The sequence below is a fragment of the Phalacrocorax carbo genome, chromosome 1 (genome assembly GCF_963921805.1).
Source record: "Phalacrocorax carbo chromosome 1, bPhaCar2.1, whole genome shotgun sequence".
Taxonomy (NCBI): domain Eukaryota; kingdom Metazoa; phylum Chordata; class Aves; order Suliformes; family Phalacrocoracidae; genus Phalacrocorax; species Phalacrocorax carbo.
In genome coordinates this window covers 195780479-195800945 of record NC_087513.1, presented here as the reverse complement: position 1 = coordinate 195800945, position 20467 = coordinate 195780479, and the positions used below count along the sequence as shown (strand labels likewise).

The following is a 20467-nucleotide window of genomic DNA, read 5'->3' as shown; positions in this document are numbered from 1 at the left end:
CTGGGAAAGCACTTATGTATGGTGCACTTGACACAAGTTTCTGGTCCACTGGAGTGGATGGGAGTTCAGCATGTAAATGAGAGCTCGTCTGAATAAAGATTTATTTCAGTGCGTAGTTTGGTACTTCTGAAAACAGAATTCTAGCCATGGAAGACTACAGGCTTCATCCTCTATTTCTCTCTTGATCCTCTGCACCATTTTGAATTTGGAAAGTTATCTTCATGAGTCACCGCTAGACCTATTTCTTAGAGCTGAGGAACAGGGTCATGCTCCAGCAGCCTCCAGGCTGGCACTGCAGCATTAGCACAGGTCTTCCCCACACTGCAGAAGTCCCAGGGTCCTGATCTGACTCCTGAGACAGCTGAAAATACATCAGAGTAGGCCTGAGGCTGCTCTGCTCAACTTCAGTGATGGTAGCTGGGCTCCTTCTGAACTCGAGAAAGAGTAGGACAGTAAGTTAGACCCCTGCTCTGGCTCAGTTACAGGAGATGCTGCTGTTTCTCCATTCACAATAGCAGGACTCTAACCAGACATGCTAACTGAGTTGCCTAAAATTGCGCTGTGAGCATCCCTCCTGCACTCCCAGACGTGCTCTTGTGCCAAGCCTAGCTTGAAAAATCCAGACCGCTGTATTCCATTAGCAGTCCTTTAAGCTCTTCAATCTTCTCTTTTGAATGTAATGTATTTTTTTTTACTGCAAACATGATTGTGTAATTCAATGCATATGTTTTGGGAGCGGGGAGTCTATGAGAATGCCAAGCAAATCAATAAAGATTTAGCACATCATTATTCATTGTTGTGATGCCATGAGGCATTTATGTACGCCCTTTAGTAGGGAAGAAGAAGAAAAAAAGAGAGAAACTGTTATATATGTGTAGTAAAATTTGATTTGAGAGGAAGAGTTTGCATCTGAATTGCATGAAGTCTATTAAAATTTTGGTCTTCTTTAGACTAATAGGATTATGCCATTCCCAAACTGATTGTTTCCAAGCAACGATGCAGATCCTAGTATGTGTTTGCTTATCTCTTTAGTTTGCTGCTAAACCAGAGAAGCTTCCAAAGATAGCTGCGAAACTGATGATATCAGGTGTTATCATAGAATCATAGAATGTCCTGAAAAGACGGTCCGTTTATCCTCTCTTTGGAAGCTGATTTAAAGAGTGCATCGGGGCTTACATAAGGCTGCCGGCAAGTGATTTTTATTATTATTTTTTTTTAATAAAGGATATGGCCTGCACGGCATGTTGCAATATGTCTTTTTCACTTGGGCACAAACACTTTACTGTGGTAGGGGGAATTGCGCTCTCTGAGGAACAAATCCTAAGTGGTAGCTATGAACAGTGGTGCAGATCTTCAGAAACTATGGTTCTGCAAGGCTTTTTAAACACCCTCAAGCGTGCCTGTCTGAAGGGCCAAATCTTCCCTGCTTTACTAATTGAAAGCTCCCTTCATGTATTATAAAGAAACACACAGCTATATAGCCCTGTATACTAAATAATAAATAGGCAGTTGAAAATGACATTGCTATTTTATAATCAGAACTGTCCAAATTGTGTTGAGATTTTGAAAGGTGCATTAAGGGGAGATTAGAGTATTTTCTCTCTTTCCTGGCTGCTTTTGGATTTGATGACATCATGGGATAAACATGATTTAGGAGTCAATGTTTACTATTTTGGCATTCAGAAAGGCTGCCTAGAGAGCTCTGTTGTTAAATGTCATTAATGCGTTTTCTTTAGAGTAAGAAAATTGTGCATTTATACATAATTTAATATGAAGAAAGGGCTTTGTAGAGTTCTCTGATGGCTACATAAAGAATATAGTGCAGCTCTGTGTACATATGAATTTCCATAGACAGCAATTGATCACCTCAGAAGAGAAATGCATCAGCTATTTAGTGGTGTAAAGCAACAAAGCACAAAGTTTAAGACTGGAAGTGAGAAATACTGCTATTGGTAGGAATTTTAGAAGGAATTTAGTGGCAGAATGTAATTACCCAACTGGATGGAGTGCTCTGATTTATGTTTCTGCCCATGTTAAAATGCTTTGAGATGATTAATAACCAGCTCAAACCTTTATGCTCATAACAACACTTATGGCACAATAGCACTGCAATGACCTGTCGCTCCAGCTATTGTGTTATTGGATATTTAAGATCCCCTGCATTAGGGAAGCGTGGAGTCTTGGGGCTAGCAAGCAGGCAGATGCAGCTCCCTTACTATTTGCATTGCAGTATTACCAGAGATCTAATAAGGGCTCAGAGCCCTGGTGGGCTAGACGTTGATTGGTACTTGAAATGAAAGATGGCTTTCCCCTTCAGAGTTCACAATTTAATTATGTGATGGGAATCAATAGGTAGATAGAGCAGAGAGGGAGGGCTGCATCACAGGAGTTGTTGCACTTCATGTAATAAACACTGAGTCCATCATCTGTCTGCATCTCAAAAAGACCACTATTTGATGGAAAAGGAAATTATCTTGTGTACAAATTGAAGACAGATAATTTCTTCTCATTTTTACTTCAGCAGCAGCCAAAGATCTACTGAGATTGTAATGTTCAGAGTTTGACTGCCAAATGAATTGCAGTTGAGGTAAGAAAAGCATAAGAGAGATACCCCTGAAAACATCACACAGGATGTGATGGTATCCACCTTATTTTGGCTCCCTGGCTTTTTGAGGGAAGCAGGGAAGTGAGGAAAAGGCAGTGAGGCTTGAACATTTTCTGTTGCTTGACTGGTTTAATGGGGATGCGAAATGACTAAACAGAAAAACAAAGTGAGAGAGATGATGCACACAGGTGAGGATAGGGTGGTGGAGAGGGAGGCATAGACTGATGTAAGGAGGAGAGTGAGGCTGAGATGAAGACTTTGGAGGGGTTTGTGAGAAGCCTATGAGCAGAGACGGAGGGTGTCGCAAGGGACATTAGCAGCGTAATGACACGCAGTGTCTGATAGTCCTTGGAGACTCTTTCTTGTATTTATTTAAGCCAACCTGGCTGCCTTGGTCCTGAGGCTGGCACTTCCCATGCTGAACAACAGGACTTGATATTTACAAGCAAAATTACATCATTTCTGAAAGAAGTGATATTGTGTTCAGGATTTCTACCAGGCCAGTAATAGAAACTAATACTTGTCACATAAAGGAACAATACAGTGGAAGAAGCAGGAAAAAATTTGCTGTAAAATTTAAATGTTTTTGCATAAAATAACCAGGTTCAAATTTGACCTCTCTGGCACTGGAAAGAGAAACTAGTGATATTGAAAAAGGCAGCTGGATTTACACCAGTGACACTGAGAAAAATTTGCCTGATGTTCTCCCCCTCAGGAAGACTGGAGTTTTGAGTAACTGAGCAGTCAGAACAGTCCAGAACTGGTTTTATTTTGCCCATGACTTTGGTTGATGCCTTATCTCTTGGCTGAGCACACACTGCTGTATTTCTCTTCCTTATTTTCATAGAATCATATAATCACAGAACCATTAAGGTTGGAAAAGACCTCTAGGATCATCAAGGCCAACCATCAAGCCAACACCACCATGCCTCCTAAATCATGCCCTGAAGTGCCACGTCTACACATCTTTTAAATACTTCCAGGGATGGTGACTCCACCCTGTTCCAATGCCTGACCACTTTTTCAGTAAAGAGATTTTTCCTAATATGCAATCAAAACCTCCCCTGACACAGCCTGAGGCCATTTCCTCTCATTCTATCACTAATGACTTGGGGGAAGAGACCAACCCCCACCTCACTACAACCTCCTTTCAGGCAGAGAGCAATAAAGTCTCCCCTCAGCCTCCTCTTCTCCAGACTAAAAACCCCCGGTTCCCTCAGCTGCTCCTCATCAGACTTGTTCTCCAGACCCTTCATCAGCTTCACTGCCCTTCTCTGGAGACGCTCCAGCACCTCAAATATCTTTCTTGTACTGAGGGGCCCCAAACTGAACACGTTATTTGAGGTGTGGCCTCACCAGCGCTGAGTACAGGGGCACTGTATTCCTGTTTCGCTAGTGTTGAGGTCTCCTCCCTCCCCCTCCTTTGCAAAACTGCCAGGCCTCAAGATATGCAGCATTAAAAAGGGGAAAACAAGCAAACAAACAAAAAACCACAAAGAAAAGAGAAACAACCGAGGGAAAACGCCCGGTTTCCCGCCGCCCTCCGCGCCCTGTCCATGGTGCTGAGCGGCGGCGGCGCCCCGCGCCCACCCCTGGCTCAGCCCTCAGCAGGGCGAGCCTTTTCCTGCAGGTGACGCAGGCTTTTACCTTCAATAACTGCTGCCTGCGCGGTGCAACAGATGTTTGCCAGTCTGGATTTTCCTCTTTTAGCCACCCTAAGAAGGCAGGGAGATTAATTAAAGCTCGAGTCCCCAAAGGTGAATGGCTCTCCACGTGTTTGGGGAAGGGGGGTGGGGTGTCTCCCTTGCTTTTCCTGTTTATATCTTCATCGGTTGCTTGCCTAGGACAGAAGATTATATCCACACTGAAAACAGCTTCTGCTCTGATTTGTTTATGTGTTTACTTTTAATTTTTAGGATAACCAAAGAAATAATGAGAAACGGCAAGGAATAGGAAACTGATTGAGATTGATCATTTCGTGCATTCGGCTTGTGATGACCTTTGGGGAAAGTGGGTATTTAATTTTTACTGATGTTGTAAAGGCACAGACAAAGTCCTGACCTTTCTGATCCGGGGTGACCACTACGAGCATCCCACTGAGAATTAATTACAATGCCTGGAGCGGCTCCAAGCAGCATTTATTAGAGTACTATAAATGTGGTAAAAGTGATCAGTATGCCTGAGAGAAGCCATTCCATGTGCCTGCTGTGATAGCTAAGAGAAGCTCAGACTTGTCGGCTTGTTGTTTTGCTCTGCTGTTCATTAACAAGACTGAAATAGGAGAGACAGCGTTAGAACTCCAGGGCAGGCATTTCCCATCATTCTGCTCTCCACACAGATACTTTTGTATTAGATTAAGGCACAGTAGATAGAACTAGGCAGAACAAAAATCAAACATCTCCCCAAGAGACAGGACATGGTGCAATTCTCTGACTGTACAAAGCACAGTGCAACAGCTTCTTCTAGCAGCTGCCTAGAAATGTAAAGTGGAAGTGAACAGAAAGCTCCACACAAGAACTCCATACAAGGCAGTATTTAAAACTCAAGGCATGCCATGATGCCATCTTACTTCAGCATCCAGCACAAAGCTGGGGCTATTAGTCACATGAAAGTTTGCAGTCCTTTCCCCCAGAGATCAATCGAAAAATGGAAAAACAGTTATGTGTACAAAGTTCATGCAGAAACATTTCACGTAAGATATGATGATTTTGTCAGATACCCTGCCAAAAGAACTGGAATTGAATAAGGAGGTTTAAATAAAATTTGTAAAACCATCTAAATTTGTTTTGGAGAAGGTTTTAATTGGGAATGATGATGAAAAAGCCAGAAATGTGGATAAACCTAAAATGGAAAGGGCAGCCAAGTTACAGCAGATGGCTTTTTCTTGTTCTTTAAGTGCCTCATAATGAGGAAAATATGCTATGTAATGACAGTTGTTTCTAAACTGACTTTTCTGGGGGGAGGTTTCCCACAGGGCACTGGTTGAAAAAGGAGAATCAAAAAGACATAGCTGCAGACAGTCTGTATTGAACTGTTTTTGTTCCGGAGTTCCGGAGCTCAGTTTGATGTATGGTAGGAAAGACAGCCATCTCTGATTCCAGCTAAAATCGAATGAGCAAATAGCCTCTATTTCTCCCTTCTGCCTTGCCTCCCTGAGCATTCACATTGCATAAGGGCTCTGCCACCCCTTTCTCTCACAGAGCTTCCCAATTGCATTTTTGGGGGTTCACTAAGATTTCCTTATTCTGACAGGTTTTTGTTCTGTCTTGCTGTGGTTGCTTTTCTTTCTCTCCTGTATCAGTTAAGAATGCTGTTATCCAAGCAACAGATTTTCCTACAACCAAAATGCTGCCGTTAAGTCTTACTTAAAATCTCTCCCTCACTCCATTTTTTTTATTCCTTTCTACCCAAAATGGGGCTGAGGGGGGAAGGGAGTAAAGGAAAACAGAAGATAGAGCCTATTCTATATCACCCAGCAAGGCTTAATTACCCTTGGGAGTTTGCACTCCTGTTCCTTTTGCCACACTGAGCTCTCAGAGTGCAGTGCAATGCCTTTTGCCTACTCCAGTTCACATACACATGGATAAGATTTGCTTGTCCGTTGGGGCAATTGTATATTAATTGTATATGAGAATGGAGACTGTAGACATCTTCCCTGAAGACCGTAGGCACCCATGTAGCTTTAAGGCAGAGATAAGGACCATAGAAAATTATAATTTTCATGTTCTTTTCATATAGGGTTTCATCCTGCAAGGAAATAAGCGTACTGATTCAGAAAGTACAGGCAGAAGTTTCGAACCCCGATGTAGCTCAGCCAAAAGGTCCTATGATAATGCAACGGCCAGGGAGCTTTGCAGTCAGCAGGACTGAACTCACGACTGATATCTGAAGAGACTCATGCTTCATGCTTATACAAGTGTAATTGGAGACAACAGGAGGCTTACAATATAATGTGCAAATGGAGATCTAACACGGTGATTGCTCTTCAACTTTGCATAATGAAATGTGCATTATGTTTTGAGGAAGAGCATGATTTCTCTTGCTTTTGAATGTAAAATGTAGCTAAATTGAATTAGCTTCAGCCAAAAAGCAGAATAAAAGCTAGAGAATTCACATGCTGAAGCTATGTTGTTAAGGGCAATTAAAGAATATGCTTCACAAAAGAAATTCAATAAATACAGGACTTCCAAACCTCATTACAAAGAAAGACTGTAGTTTTCAAGATTAAAAGCCTGCCTATTTGTGAAACTAAGGCTTCCCCCCCCCCTTCAGTCTCTAGGTTTTAAACTATGAGCTGGACCTCAGCTCTAGCTAAGTGCAGTAACATTCCAGACTACTGGGGAAGTCTGCCCTACCAGAAGAAGCAGTAATGAATTGCTGAAATAATCTTGATAATTAAGGAGTTTAGCTTTATATTTATTTGCTGAAAAAACCCACAGTGACATATTAATTATGCATAAAGCTTTGCCTTGTAAAAAACTTGGTTGGTTGTCAAATATCCATCTCATCACTGTTTATTTTCAGAAAGCTGGTCTTTCAAACTGACAGCATTTCAACTGTTTTAATACTTTGATGAAGATCTAACTTTTGCTCTGATTATTTTTCAAAATTAGTATCTAGTATCTAGTGGCTTTTTTGATTAAGCCACAACCACTATTACTTCTGAAGCAGGAAACAACTTTGCTTTTAATCTTGGTTTTCATTCATCTTTGCTTTATTTAAGGCATCTTCTTTCACCAGAGGGCTGCTCAAAAGAGGAGCTCAGCCTGCAGTGGCTGGAGCTGTGGAAGAAGGAAACCTTTGGAGGGCTTATGGTGGAAAAATACATGTAGACCAATACAGCTGTTTGAGGGGGTAGGGTGGGTATCGAAGCCCCCTGAAGACAGCCAAAGTCCCTCTATCACATACCAGGTATCACTGGCCAGTCTTTACAGTGATAATATCATACTCCTGATAAAGTCTAGGCAAAATTTTTTAATATCATCTAACTCATTGTTCAACTTTAGGCTAATTCTTCACTGAATGCAATACTGCAGCATACTTTACTGAGGGATACTGGGGAAGCATAGGCAAGTGGTAATTTGGGGCATTAGAGATGGAAGGAGGCTTTCCAATTTGTGTAAAAGGGATGTTGACCCTCATTCATGTGAGCAAATGCTCAAATACAAATTTCTTACTGATGTTCACATTCTAAGGACCTTATATGAGTGAAAATCCAACTTTTGCCTGCCCGGTGTCCAAAATGCCCAGCTTTCACTGACAATTCTGGAACATAATTTTGTGTGTCTGGTAGAAATGTAAGTGTTCTGTACTAGATACAAGAGATAAGTAATCAACTTCAATATAAACATGAATTTTAAGGAAATGTTTAACTTCAGCTCCCTTGAAAGTGTTGGTATAGATAGAGGTTTTTTACATTGCTGTGTGACATGTCTGAATGACATTCTTTTCAGAAGCTGGAGAAGATTGTTTGGAAAGCAGTAATCAGAAATTAATTATCAAAGGTTCACTGTTACAATGGAAAATTGTTGTTGGCTGAGATTCTCCAGGGACGTGTCCTGAGTTTGGTAATGTTTTTATTTTCTTCTGTGACCTCGATAATGAAGTAAAACGTATGCTTAGCACATTTGCAGATGCCACAAACCTGGTGGAGAAGCAATCAAAATGATCCTGACAAATGGGACAGCTGGTCCGAAACAACAGGATGAACTTCAAAAAGGAGAATGCAAGGTCTGTACTTAATCTGGAAATATCAACTACATTAACATAAGATGGGAAACAGCTGAGTAGGCAGAAGTTTTGCTGAAAAAGATGTTGAGGTTACAGTGACTCACGAGTGGAATATGTATCAACAATGCCATACTATTACAGGAAAAGCAAACATGCGGCATTGCTATTGACTGCTGCATGTCTAGTTCTGTGCAGTGAGCTTCAGCAAATGTGGAGGCAATCCAAAAGAAAGAAAGAAAGGAAAATGACCAGGGAATTAGAAAACATGTCCTATGAGGCAAGACAGAAAGAGCTCGTGGTTTAATTTATTGAATGAATGACTGGAGAGATGTGAGAAGCCTTCAAATAATCACAGGTTGTCATCTGTTCTTTCTGTCCACTGTGGATAGCACAAGAAAAAAATGTGCTAAAATTACATCATGGAAGAGTTACATTAGGCATTAGTAAAAACTTTCCGACAATAAACACTAGGCAAGAAAGCAGGAGGAAATTGTGGAATTCTCCCCTTTAGATTAAAGGCCTTAAAACAATCAAACATATGTGAGTCCATAATCATGTATCTCTCATTTATTCAGCCTTGGCACAGGAGGGTGGATGAAGAGAGATCTCTTGATGTAATTTTGCCCCCACTTTCTGTGTCTATATCACTACCCTCTCTATTTAATTTTAGTGTGAACATTTCTATTTGCAATTAGTTTATATATGTATGTTGAAGGGTGGTTGTCCTGGTTTTGGCAGGGATAGAGTTCATTTTCTTCCTTGTAGGTGGTACAGTGCTGTGTTTTGGATTTAGTAGGACAATAATGTTGATAACACACTGATGCTTTAGTTGTTGCTAAGCAGTGCTTGAGAAGTCAAGGACTTCTCAGATTCTCATGCTCTGCTGACTGAGAAGGCTGGAGATGCACAAGAAGCTGGGAGGGGGCACAGCCAGGACAGCTGACCCAAACTGGGCAAAGGGATATCCCACACCATACAATGTCATGCTCAGTATATAAACTAGGGAAAAGCTGGCTGGGGGACCACCGCTAGGGAACTGGTCAGCGGGTGGTGAGCAACTGCATTGTGCATCAGTTATTTTGTATATTCATCATCATCATCATGATTATTATTATTATTATTTTCCCCTTCCTTTTCTGTCCTATTAAACTGTCTTTATCTCAGTCCATGATTCTTTTTTTTCCCCCAATTTTCTCCCCCATCCCATGGAGGGGAGGAGTGAGCAAACGGCTGTGTGGTGTTTAGCTGCCTGCTGGGTTAAACCACAACAGCGGTCTCAATAAAAATCTGTCTCACCTCATCCAAGCTATATGAGATTCACGCATCTGATTTTCTTCCAGTGCTCCCTACCTTTATCTCCATACCTCAGTCATTTACTCAGCTTCTTCCACTCTGGGACCCCAGGTGCCAAGTCCACTGGGTAACCCTAGCTTTTGTTCCAGCTGTATCTGGCAGCTGGGGCCAGGGGGTTGGAGAAGGGCATCCCAACTAGAAAATGTGCTCCTTAGCAAGGCACTGCAAGGAAAGGAGATGGGCTCAGTGGCCTTGTGTCACTCCTCTGCCATATAACAGGATATAACAGTGCATATAACGGTCCTCTTGTCATAGTGGAGACAGACTCCTAAGAGGCTTCATACATTAGGCCAGGGGAAGTTCAGAAGCATTTTGTGCTCATTCTTGTGCAAACTTATACACACGATTTGTCCCTACCATGAAAACACTGCAATCTAAGAGCAGGCACATAAATGCCTGTGCATATTGAGAAGCTGATTCCTGTGAGGCAGACACTGAGGTTGTTAATTAAGGTGTTCCCATGACAGTTTTATTCTGATGAGTTATGTATACTCATATGGTTGAAAGACCGGGATGCTCTTTAATCTTTCACATTTTTTATATTTTTATACATTTTTGACTGTACTTTCCATGTTCACTTGCTGTGTAATATGCCTCCTAACAATTCCAGGAGCATATGTTTTATTGGCACCTACTATCATTTTTATAGTTGAATCAAAAAGATGTAAAATCACTTAATGTAACTAACCCTTTCATCACAGCCATCTCCTTCATTATTCTTCCCTTAGCCTACCTTACACCCTAGGCTGCAGCTAACATCCAAAGAGATGGGATGCTGCTGGGACATTCTAAGATCTTGAACAAGGTGAAGTTTTGCACATCCATGTGTCATTCCAAGTATCTCCATATCTAAGGCAAATCACAGTGGTTCAAATAGAAGCCAAAGCCACATGATGGTCAGACAGCTTATCTTCATGCTCTGGTCATGTCTAACTGTCTCCCTGACTTTCCCAAAGTCAAAGATGATAGTGGAGTATAATGCTGACTGATGCATGGACTCTTTTGTGTGCTTCTGTGGATGAGAATATGATAACTTCTTGCTGAAAGTGGATGATTGCCGTCCATGTTGGTAAACTTTACCATGATACTACAAGACAGAGAGACAAATCAGATGGAGCAAGGCTATCAATAACTATTGGACATCAGGCTGGGAGCAATCAAACATAGTTATCATAGTTCCAATATCCAAATCTGTTTATGGGCACAGTAGGGTGAGAAAGCAGCTAAGGACTTCCCAGAACTCAGCTGCATAAATCCTCTGACACTGAGCAACATGTTGCTATCCCTTACCCCTTTATTTTTATCCAGGAGAGCCTATTTTTACCTAGTAAGAGACTCCCCCACCCTTGACATTAGACCTCCATTATGACTGGTGGTCATAATACAACAAGGCACAGAAGTTTAGGAAAGGACTGCTGGGTCCGTAAAAAACATCTGTCTATAGTGAATCCAGGAGTGTAGGGGAATAGACAGGGATCGGCGACCGGAAGATTACGGGATGTGACGGAAAGATAGACTCCTCCCCATAGGAGTGGCAGGAACAGGAAGCGCAAGAGCTATATAAGCATGTGACGCAGCCAAATAGACGGACATTTTGTATCCATCATATTGGTGTCTGTGCATCACTGTCCCCAGGGTGGGTAGAGCCCTGTGTCCCGGAGATATGCGGCCCAAGATAAGTTCTCCCGTAGAAGCATACAGCTACACAGGAGAAATAAAATATAGCTCATACTTAGCCGATGGAAAAGTCTTTGGTACAGCACACTGTAACATTTCACATAGTCCTGTTAGCAGAACACCAGCTATCCTTGTGAGCTAACCTCTTTTTTCAGACTTAGATTTTTTTAGATTTTTTTAGCTTCATCGAATTAGTCCTGGCTGTGCCCTACCTCATACAGCTGCTAATCAACAGGCTGTTACTAACTACAGCTTTCTGTATATAATTTTTTAATCTCTCCAGGAACTTGGTATCATGTCTTTTGTGTGTCTGTTTTTATAAAGGGAGCTTGCTCAACTGACAATGCTGTAAAACCATTAAGAGACTATGTCCACTCCCACTATAGATCACCAGTCCCTGCTTCGTAGGATATCCTAATACACTGCCCTACTAAAGCACCAGCAGAGCCAGGAAAGAAAAATGAGTGCTTTGCATGGCAAACAGTTTTTATGACCTACAGTTAACGGACCTTACTATTAATTGGCAGAATTACAACTCTTATTAAGTTGATGAAAGTAGCTGTCTTGAAAAGTTTTTAGGCTTCCTTTTGTTCTTGTTTCCTTGCATTTTTTCTCAAGATTGATTACACAATGCTTCTTTGAACTTATCTTTAATGTTTCTTTTGAGGATCTACTTGCATTTTGGTTTCATTTACTTTGCTAGTCTCTCAGTATTCCAGCGATCCAGGGATATTAAAAGGGCAAAAAAACTCCCAAGAAAACAGTTAATAGTCTCAGGAAAATATTCCTGAAAAATATGAATAGCATGAAAATATCAATAATATTGGAAGTATGAATAATATGAGAAATATGTATGCAGCCTTATCAAGGCCAAATTGTTTTGTGTTAATGGAAAATAAATTCCATTAACAGAGATGTAGTAATTCATAAAGCATCTTGTGTTGTGCATTGCCTGTATCTGCTAGCTGCCCTAAATCAATTACCTCAGTCAAGACACTGTTCCCCTTTCTCTGGGGTGTGGCTGTGGCTGGAGGGAAAGCAATCTATTTCAACAGCTGATTCAGCAAGAAACTCTTCAGGGGCCCATCAACGTCCCATTAATAATCAGAGATGCTGCAATGATTATCAGTGGTGCTGTAAATCATTTGCGTAACACTATTTGTTTTAACATTATTCAGCAATTTCATGCCTCCAGAAAGACAAAAGGATTTCCTTATCATGAAATACGCTCTTCAGCAGGAAGCAACAAGAGGTATAACAGACTTTCAAAATATTGTTTCTTCTTATGCTGTACTTTTTCTGTGTGTGAAATTAACTATTCAAGGAAAGGAGATCCTTATAAATTTGATCTCAGCCAGTGATAGCACAAGCAGATATTAACAAAATGCCATTCTCACTTCTGCTAGCTCATCTTGACTTCAGTCACCAATAACCCTCCCTTTTCATTAGCTTCTGAAGCCTGATTCTGTCTCCAAGAGAAATTAATAGGAGAAAGGTCAATCCTGGACATCTCTTGGCATGTCAGTCCAAACCTGTATCTACTGCCTTTAGGGTACTTTTCTGAAGCATTATTTCACTTAAAAATTATAATAGTTCGGACAAAAGATGATTCGATTATCCCTTGCATATAATGTAACCACCTTTTTTTTGTCTCTTAGTGAAAACTCAGTATGGATTAAATGCAAATTATTTGCCAGATTTGCCTCATTTGCAAATTCCAAGGCAAGGTCAAAACAGCAGTAATAAAGCTCTGCCTGAGTTCCTTTTTTACAAGATTTAGATATTATTAAAAATAGCATAAAATGTCACGAACACAGAGGAGAAAAATGAAAGCTGAGAAGGAATCCAACAGCCTGGAAAGCAGCTGGAATGAAATAAGTGTTCATTAATACCTTGCATCACACAGGCTACTTGTATTGATGGAGCAGAAAAAAAATTACTGATAGTGATATGTCTGTCTGAAATTAATATTTTTCAAACCTCAGGATCCCATTTTCAGCACTGGAAAAGCATCACTGAATGAGCAGGAATGCAGCTGTGTTTTAACAATGCCAGGTCATTTTCCCTCTGTTTTATTTTACAGTCTCTGAAGAGTTTCTTCTTTCTCACTGCATACATGTTTTAGGGAAAATACTCTCCTTTTGAATAGAGAATGACTTTTTCTCAAAACCTAGAAACTATTTTCTTCTTATGATTTTTGCCTTGATGAGCTCTTATGCTGAGTAGAAAGACTGCTGTTTCCTTCTTTTAGAGTTATGTTACTTAATGACTTTTTTTCTGTTTGCTTTGCTAGCGACTGTAAAACTGTCACCATCTGCACTTCAAAGCCTAAGAAAGCTACATGGCTGGCTTACGGCTTTTTGATGTGTAGCCTTGAGTGATTACAGCAGTGGTTCTCAGCTGTTGCTTCTTACCATAACCGATATTGGTATCTTAAATACAATTAATTTTTCTCAAACTGATAGCAATACTGCCTATGATTTTTTTGTGCAAAGGAGGTGCTTGTGAGCCCACATCTTTGCTTCATTCCCCTGTAAGGCAAAGTGTGGATAGCTGAAGCTGGTGGTACAATTGGGTTTACATTCAGTAAACTTTCAGTCGCTGAAGACGATTGACTCGAGATGCTGTTTAATAACCTCTACTTTCAGCTGTGATTATTTACTGAAGTGCCCTGGGCCATTAAAGTTTGTTTGGCGATTGCTGTACCCTCCCTCACACCCCTCCCCCCCCAAATCTCATTCACATGATAAAGTCCGACTTATTTTTTCTGCAGGCTTTGCAGGGAGCAACAAAAGCCCCCGTTGCAGGGATAACTACAAAGGATGAAATCTGAAGCATTGTTCGGGCTGGGTCAGCAGCTGCGGCCCTCACAATGCACCCTGCCCAGAGGGGCCAAGGCCCCCGCCGCCGTCCTGGATCAAGCCCCACTGACCCCGTGGGCGCGCGTTGGTACGGGTGTGAATCTCTTTGGGGCCCGGTTGACCAGCGGTTGGGTTCACTGGGAATTGGGTCGCAAGGGCGAGCAAACGGCAGGCATGGTGGTGCCTGTGGCGGTGAGGAGTGAGGGCGGAGGCCTCTGGGTGAGGCCCCATCAGTGAGAAGGAACATGGGGGACACTCAAGATGGCCCTCATCGCTGTGAGGGCTGTGTGTCCTGGAGCGGGGCGCTGGGTGGGGAAGGGGCGGCTGCTCCTGTGGGGCAGGGAGCTGTTGGGGGGGAGACAAGCCCCGCGGCGGCAACCCCACGGCTGCCTCCGCACCCAGGCGGCTTCCGCGGCGGCACCGAGACGGGGGATGTTTGGAGGGAGGGAGGGAGGGAGGGAGGGAAGGGAAAGGGAGGGGCGGGGAGGGGAGGGCAGCGCCGGTCAGCGGGAGGAAACACCCCCTCCCCTCTTGCGAACCCCAGGTAGGGGCCGCTGATTGACAGCTCTCCCCGCCCCCCCGGCGTTTTCATTGGATGCTTTTGACGCCGATCAGCAATGCGTGAGGCGAAACACTGTCTTCCATTGGCGAGCCTTGACCCGCCCCTCTTGGCACGGGCCAAAAGGGAGGCGGAGGGGGCGGAGCTGGTAGCTGAAGGGGTGGGGCGGCGGCGGGGGGCGCGGAGGCTGAGCCCGCGAAGGCGGTCGGCGACGGCGGCTGTGAGCGGTCGAGCGGCGGCGGCGGCGGCGGCGGCGGTGCGGGATGGGACGGAGCGCGGCGCCAGGTGGGTGCGGGGCCGTGCTCCCGCCTCCCTCAGCCCGCCGCGGCGGCGCTTGGGGGGTCTGTTATCCGACCCCCCACCCTCGGGAGCCCGGCGGCCGCCGGGAGGGACGTTGAGGGGGAGCAGCCGCTTTTTAACGGTCTCCCTCCGCCCGCCCTCCCGCAGGGATAATCCCGCCGCTGCCCCGCGGGAGCCCCCTCAACGCGGTGGCGGCGTCTTTTTCCTCGTGGCCGCGATGAGGGCACCGGCGGGTCGCGCCGGGGCCGCCCGCCCTCCCCCGGCCCGGCGGGGCTGCCCGTCCCAGGGCCCTCCCGCCTCAGCCCGCGGGGGAGGCTTTGTTTGCAGCCCTCCCGCCGGTCCCGGCCCCTCGCCGCTCCCCGGCCCCCTCTTGGTCTCGGGTGAGGGATGCGGAGCACCCCCCTGGTGGGGTCGGGGAAGAGGCCCCCGGAGTTGCGGTTCTCGGGGCTGGGCGCCGTGTTCCCCGCACCCCGGTCGGTCCGGGGGCCTCTTTCTCACTCGTGTTTCCCTCACGAGCGGTCCCCGCACCCGCGCCGCGGCGTGACACCGGCAAGGTTCTTCTGGTGCTCAGCGGTCTTCAAGTACTTAAAAATAATCGTCTTTGGCTTTGAAGGGAACTGGGAGTTCTTGACAGCTCAGGAACTTTCAACACACCTCCCCCCCCCCTTTTTTTTTTCTACTCGTGTTTTTTGCAGATTGTTTTTTCCACTTAAGAAATAAGTAAATGTGTCGCTGAGAAGAGCTGGGAGTCTGGGTGAGCGCAGGCATGTGAAGACAGGGATTTATTGCAACTAACGCTATCCAAAAAGGAGTTAAGAAATGCTTTATTTATTCTTCTCCTTTCCGATACAGTTCAGTAATCGCTGCAGATAACTAATGGGAGGAGGGCTGATAGCTTTAGATTGAGGAACAATCTGTGAAGTGGGGCCAGTCCTTGAGTGATGGGTTATTGGATGCAGTTGTGAGATTCCTTGACAGAAAAATACTTCAAAGCACAAATGGTTTAGTTTGCGCGCTATTTGTGCAGGAGTAGGAAAAAGCTGTCTAGCTGTGATTCTTTGTTCCTCTTTTGTAAGCTACAGGGAATAAGGGGAAACTATTCCTATTAGAAAAAGATGGCAAATTATGAAAGTGGCCAGGAACTTCAAGAGACTTGAAATCTGAGGGTGAGAAGGAGGAGGTTGTTTTGCCTTGTGGATTATGCGAGGCTGGTCTGCGTTCTTTTTTCCTTTTTAAAGCTTTACTTAGGGAATCAAAAAGTATTACATTTATGAGACAGATTGTTTTTTTGACTTTGATACAATATTTTCCGTAGTGGTTAATAGTGTGTGTGCTTGAAGAAGGGAATGAAGTAATGGAATAAGGCTGCAGTTCTTATTATCCAGCATGCTCTTGCATGCGACAGCGATCTGTAGCTCAGATGCTAAGTCGTGTGGCCTCTAATAGATGGAGGTTGACATGATATGGAATAATTATGTAGACTAATACCCAAGTTGGAAACCTCTTAAAGTTACAAGTTACAGTGCTTGCAGACTTAAAGATTCAAGACTAAACCCCATATTTGAGCTGTGGAACTGAGCTTTGTTAGGTGTTTCATTCCATTACAGCTTGCTTTTGCCTTTAAATTCTCATCAGAAGAAAAACACCAGGATGGAAGGACAGTTATCTGCCTATGCTAAAGTCAAGACCCTAAGTCATTCTTACTCAGTAAGTCCTTTAAGAAGGATGTTTTATCTGTAGCCCTTCAGTTGAGACCAGGATGAGACTATGTTCCATTTGAGAAATGCGGAAGCTTGATTTATTTCCAGCTGAATTTTGGGCATGAGTTGTGCAAAGCAAACTTTTCTTATTGCTTGCTGGTGGATTAGTTTTGTGTTTGTATTGCTAGCGGCAGTGTGAATGTAGCTATTAGGCAGTGAACACAGAGGTTTTGTTGTACATGAAATAGTATATAATTGAGCCAGTCCTCTTTCTTCTCCTTTTCCATGGCTATTTTCTTCAAATAAAGAAAAAATAGAAAACTTTTTTTCAATCAGATAGATATTGAAACAATAGCCTTGATTATACACCATAGTTGCAGAAATTGTATGGTCTTTGCTAGTAATAAAAGATTACTTTATATCTCAGAAATAGGATTGCTTGTGCTTTAAAAAAGGGCTTTCATAGCAGGAATAAGTTATTGAGGCCTCATGTTTGATTTATATGGTATAACAAATATGACATTTCATAGTTAATAGCAGCGTAAACTGCTTTGTTTTTCAGCCTTGTCTGTACAACATGCCTCAAAGGATTATGATTTTTAGGAGTAATAATATAAACTTCTTACAGACCAGCTGCTCTTTGGTGTGACTACTTTAGCCAGGTTTATTTACTTTATTCTTCAGTGAGAAGGTACATGCCATATATTTCTCTGAAACAATGACAACTGTGTTGGCGGGCATTATTCCTGAATGGAGGGGAAAGGAAGAAAAGCCATTGTGTGACAGATGATAGGAATATTATTTCGAAGTTTCTTATATACAGTGATGAGCAGGACAGGATTTCTGAAAACCAAATGAAACTAAAGCAGATACTTCAAAGAATTCCAGAAGAGCTGATGCTAGGTAGGTCTTTAAGTCACTATACCAGTGTCACCTGGACAGCGAATTAGCTTTCATGCCTTTGCAAGTACTCCCTTTTTGATTAAACTTCCTGCATAGGCACTTGCATATTGGTGCAATTTGTAGTAACTGGAGTGGAAAGGAACCTTCAGAGAACTGCATGGAGGACTTGTGATGTAAAAGGATAGAGATCTGCAATTAAATTTTTGTTCTTTCAAGCCCTCCCATAGCACTGTCTTCCAGAGCTCTCTTGACTGCTTTTCGTTAGGAATGAGCAAGAGCTGTTGCAATTAATTGTGGTCTGCTGTGGCAGGCCTGTCTTTAGTTGGCGTGTACTTGATATGGTCCTGTAACTGAGCTTGAATGTGATACAGGTTGTATAATACCAGCACTTTTGGGCCTTTTTATATTCACAGGTGATGTAGTGGTGTCTTCCTGATTCATGTGTGGCTCCAGTTAAAATTTTTGGACTTCTTGTGGTCATTACTTGGACTTCCTTTTATTTTTGCTTGCGTAGGATATCGAGCTACCAGCTGTGTATCAGGTGAATTGCAGTACTAGCACAAGTTGCTAACCAGGCTATGTGTCCAGTGGGTTATGATACTAACTTCTGTTAATTCTGTTAATTACCTCAATAGCAGAAAGGTATTAATTTACAGTACTGATGGGGAGAAGTTGTTTCTGTTAGGCTCATTTCTTAGTTCTGTGATCTTAAAGCCATTCAGAATGTGAAGATCATCAGTAGGATCAGATTACAAATATGTGTCTGAGTGTTATATACAACTGTATGTTGTCTTCAGAAGCTTCCTTGTGCAAGGAATACTATGGGTCATGGGTTGTAACTGCTTGTTCTCTTGAAAGATAGAGGTAGATCGTGAGTGTTAACTTCCCCATATGGAAGACTCACATAGAGAATGCCTGTAATGTAAGAAAATCAGTGACTTGACTGAGAATGAAATTCAGCATTTTGAGCCTTAGCTCTCTAGCAGAGCTGCTGTAGTGCTTACATTCTCTCCTGAGAACTTAGTCTGCCTTTAGAGGTAGTAGTGAAAATAACCTGAATTTACACCAGATTTGTGTTCAACTTTAACCTGTGAGTGCTTTCCTTCACACTTACTGTTAAAGCTAACTGTTCAGAAGACAGCCTGTTGTAAAAGCTGTTGAAATTTACACTGTGGTGTTTTTTAAATTGGAAAAGCATCGCTGTTTTTCACCCCTCTCTTGAAAACTGGGATAACTGAGGTATTTTTAGCTGCTCATAGATGTAGTTTCTTCTTCCTCTGCCAAAAGGGGAAACAAAACATTTGGGAAGAAATCAAGAAATTTGTATGTAGAAACAGCTGGAGATCAAAATGGAAAAATTTATGCTCATTTAGGCTGTAAACTAGGAGCTTATCGTGTTTGATTTCTTTATTTTTGGCAGGTGAGATTGCTGGAGAATTTTTGTTGAAGGCTTGTTAATACGGTAAGCATTTGTTGGATTTGGTTTTTTATTTTTTTTTAAAAACGCAAATATGTATGTGTTAGGGATTTTTACGTGTTCTGATTTTAAGCACAGTGCAAGTTAGTTTTTCCTTTCACATACTGAAATATGTTTTCTGGGTCTAGAATCAATCTGTTTGGGATTTTTTTTTGGTAGACCTTTCCATTTAGCAGAATTTTAGTTACTCTTTTTCAAGATTATTGGAGCTCCTTGTTGGTTACAGATATAATCTCTTTATTGTTACAGAGATTTGGTAGCCAAATACAGAAATAGGGGACAATATATGTTTCTGTTAAGCATAGAACATCTTTATGCCAAATGTATTTAATATTTTATTTTTGAATATTTGTTATACTTGTGCCACTTGAAGGCACACTTCAACTGAGTTAATAATCTTCTGTATTTTAAAAAATATATTTTAAAAACAGAGAAATTGAATGTTATTCAAGATGAACTTCATGGATGTTTGTATTTTTTAAACACATATGTCAGTCTAAAACAAAAACAGTAGAGGAAAACTGTTTCCCATAATTTGTGTACTATCAGAGTACTTATACTATCAAATCTACTTAATGTGTAGGTTTTCTTCTAAACATTCATAATTTGAAGCCTCCTTGCAAGAGTGTCTTGGTAAGAAGTACTGGAAAGAACTGAGACCACTAAGTGCTGAGTTAGAGAATTGGCTAAGCATTAGTGAACTTAATAACATACCTAAAGTAAGTTTCTTGGGCATGGTTGGCATTCAGGTATTTTTGCTTTAGTTTTTGAATTAATCTTGCATTTTGTAGATACTTAGGTTTTATAATAGTCTTCAGAATATTCTGTGACCTCTGAAATGCTGGTAAGTGACATAGATGAAGTATGTATAATATCAGTAGTAATTTGAATCTGTTCAGAGTTCATATTTTACTGTCATCATAATTGATACAAATAGAAGTAGCCTGTGCTAAGGCAGTTGTAACTTCTATTAATCTGTCAAAACCAGAATTTTAGGTTAACTTAAATGTATTTTTCTTCAGGACAAGAAAAAATAAGTTTTTCAAATGTTGTGCACAGAATTACAGCCTGGCTGGTTTTCTCTCTAGTTCCATAAATCAAAACTCTATTTCCTGTTTCTTTGGCACAGCCTTTATTGCACATCCATGTGTGGAAATCTGCCTGATACCACAAGAAATTATTCTATAGTTTCTGTAAAACTCACAAGCATTGTTCATTTACACAGCAGTACACACAGATAAATTTACATCAAACAAACTTTTATCACCATTAAGTTCAAATGAGATAGACTTTTTAGAGGCT

At 42.2% G+C, this 20467-nt stretch overlaps 1 protein-coding gene across 3 annotated transcripts in view; it reads left to right on the top strand.

The window, feature by feature from the left end:
• The first annotated feature begins 14960 nt into the window (after nucleotides 1-14960).
• WASF3 (WASP family member 3) overlaps nucleotides 14961-20467 on the top strand; it is a 76824-nt gene continuing 71317 nt past the window's right edge. The window contains exons 1-2 of one of the 3 annotated variants that reach the window (XM_064441110.1): nucleotides 14963-15070; nucleotides 19109-19150. The gene's annotated coding sequence lies outside the window, so the exon portion shown is untranslated. Of the gene's footprint in view, nucleotides 15071-19108; nucleotides 19151-20467 lie in introns of all 3 variants that reach the window. The other 2 variants (XM_064441113.1, XM_064441111.1) reach the window with 2 other exon arrangements.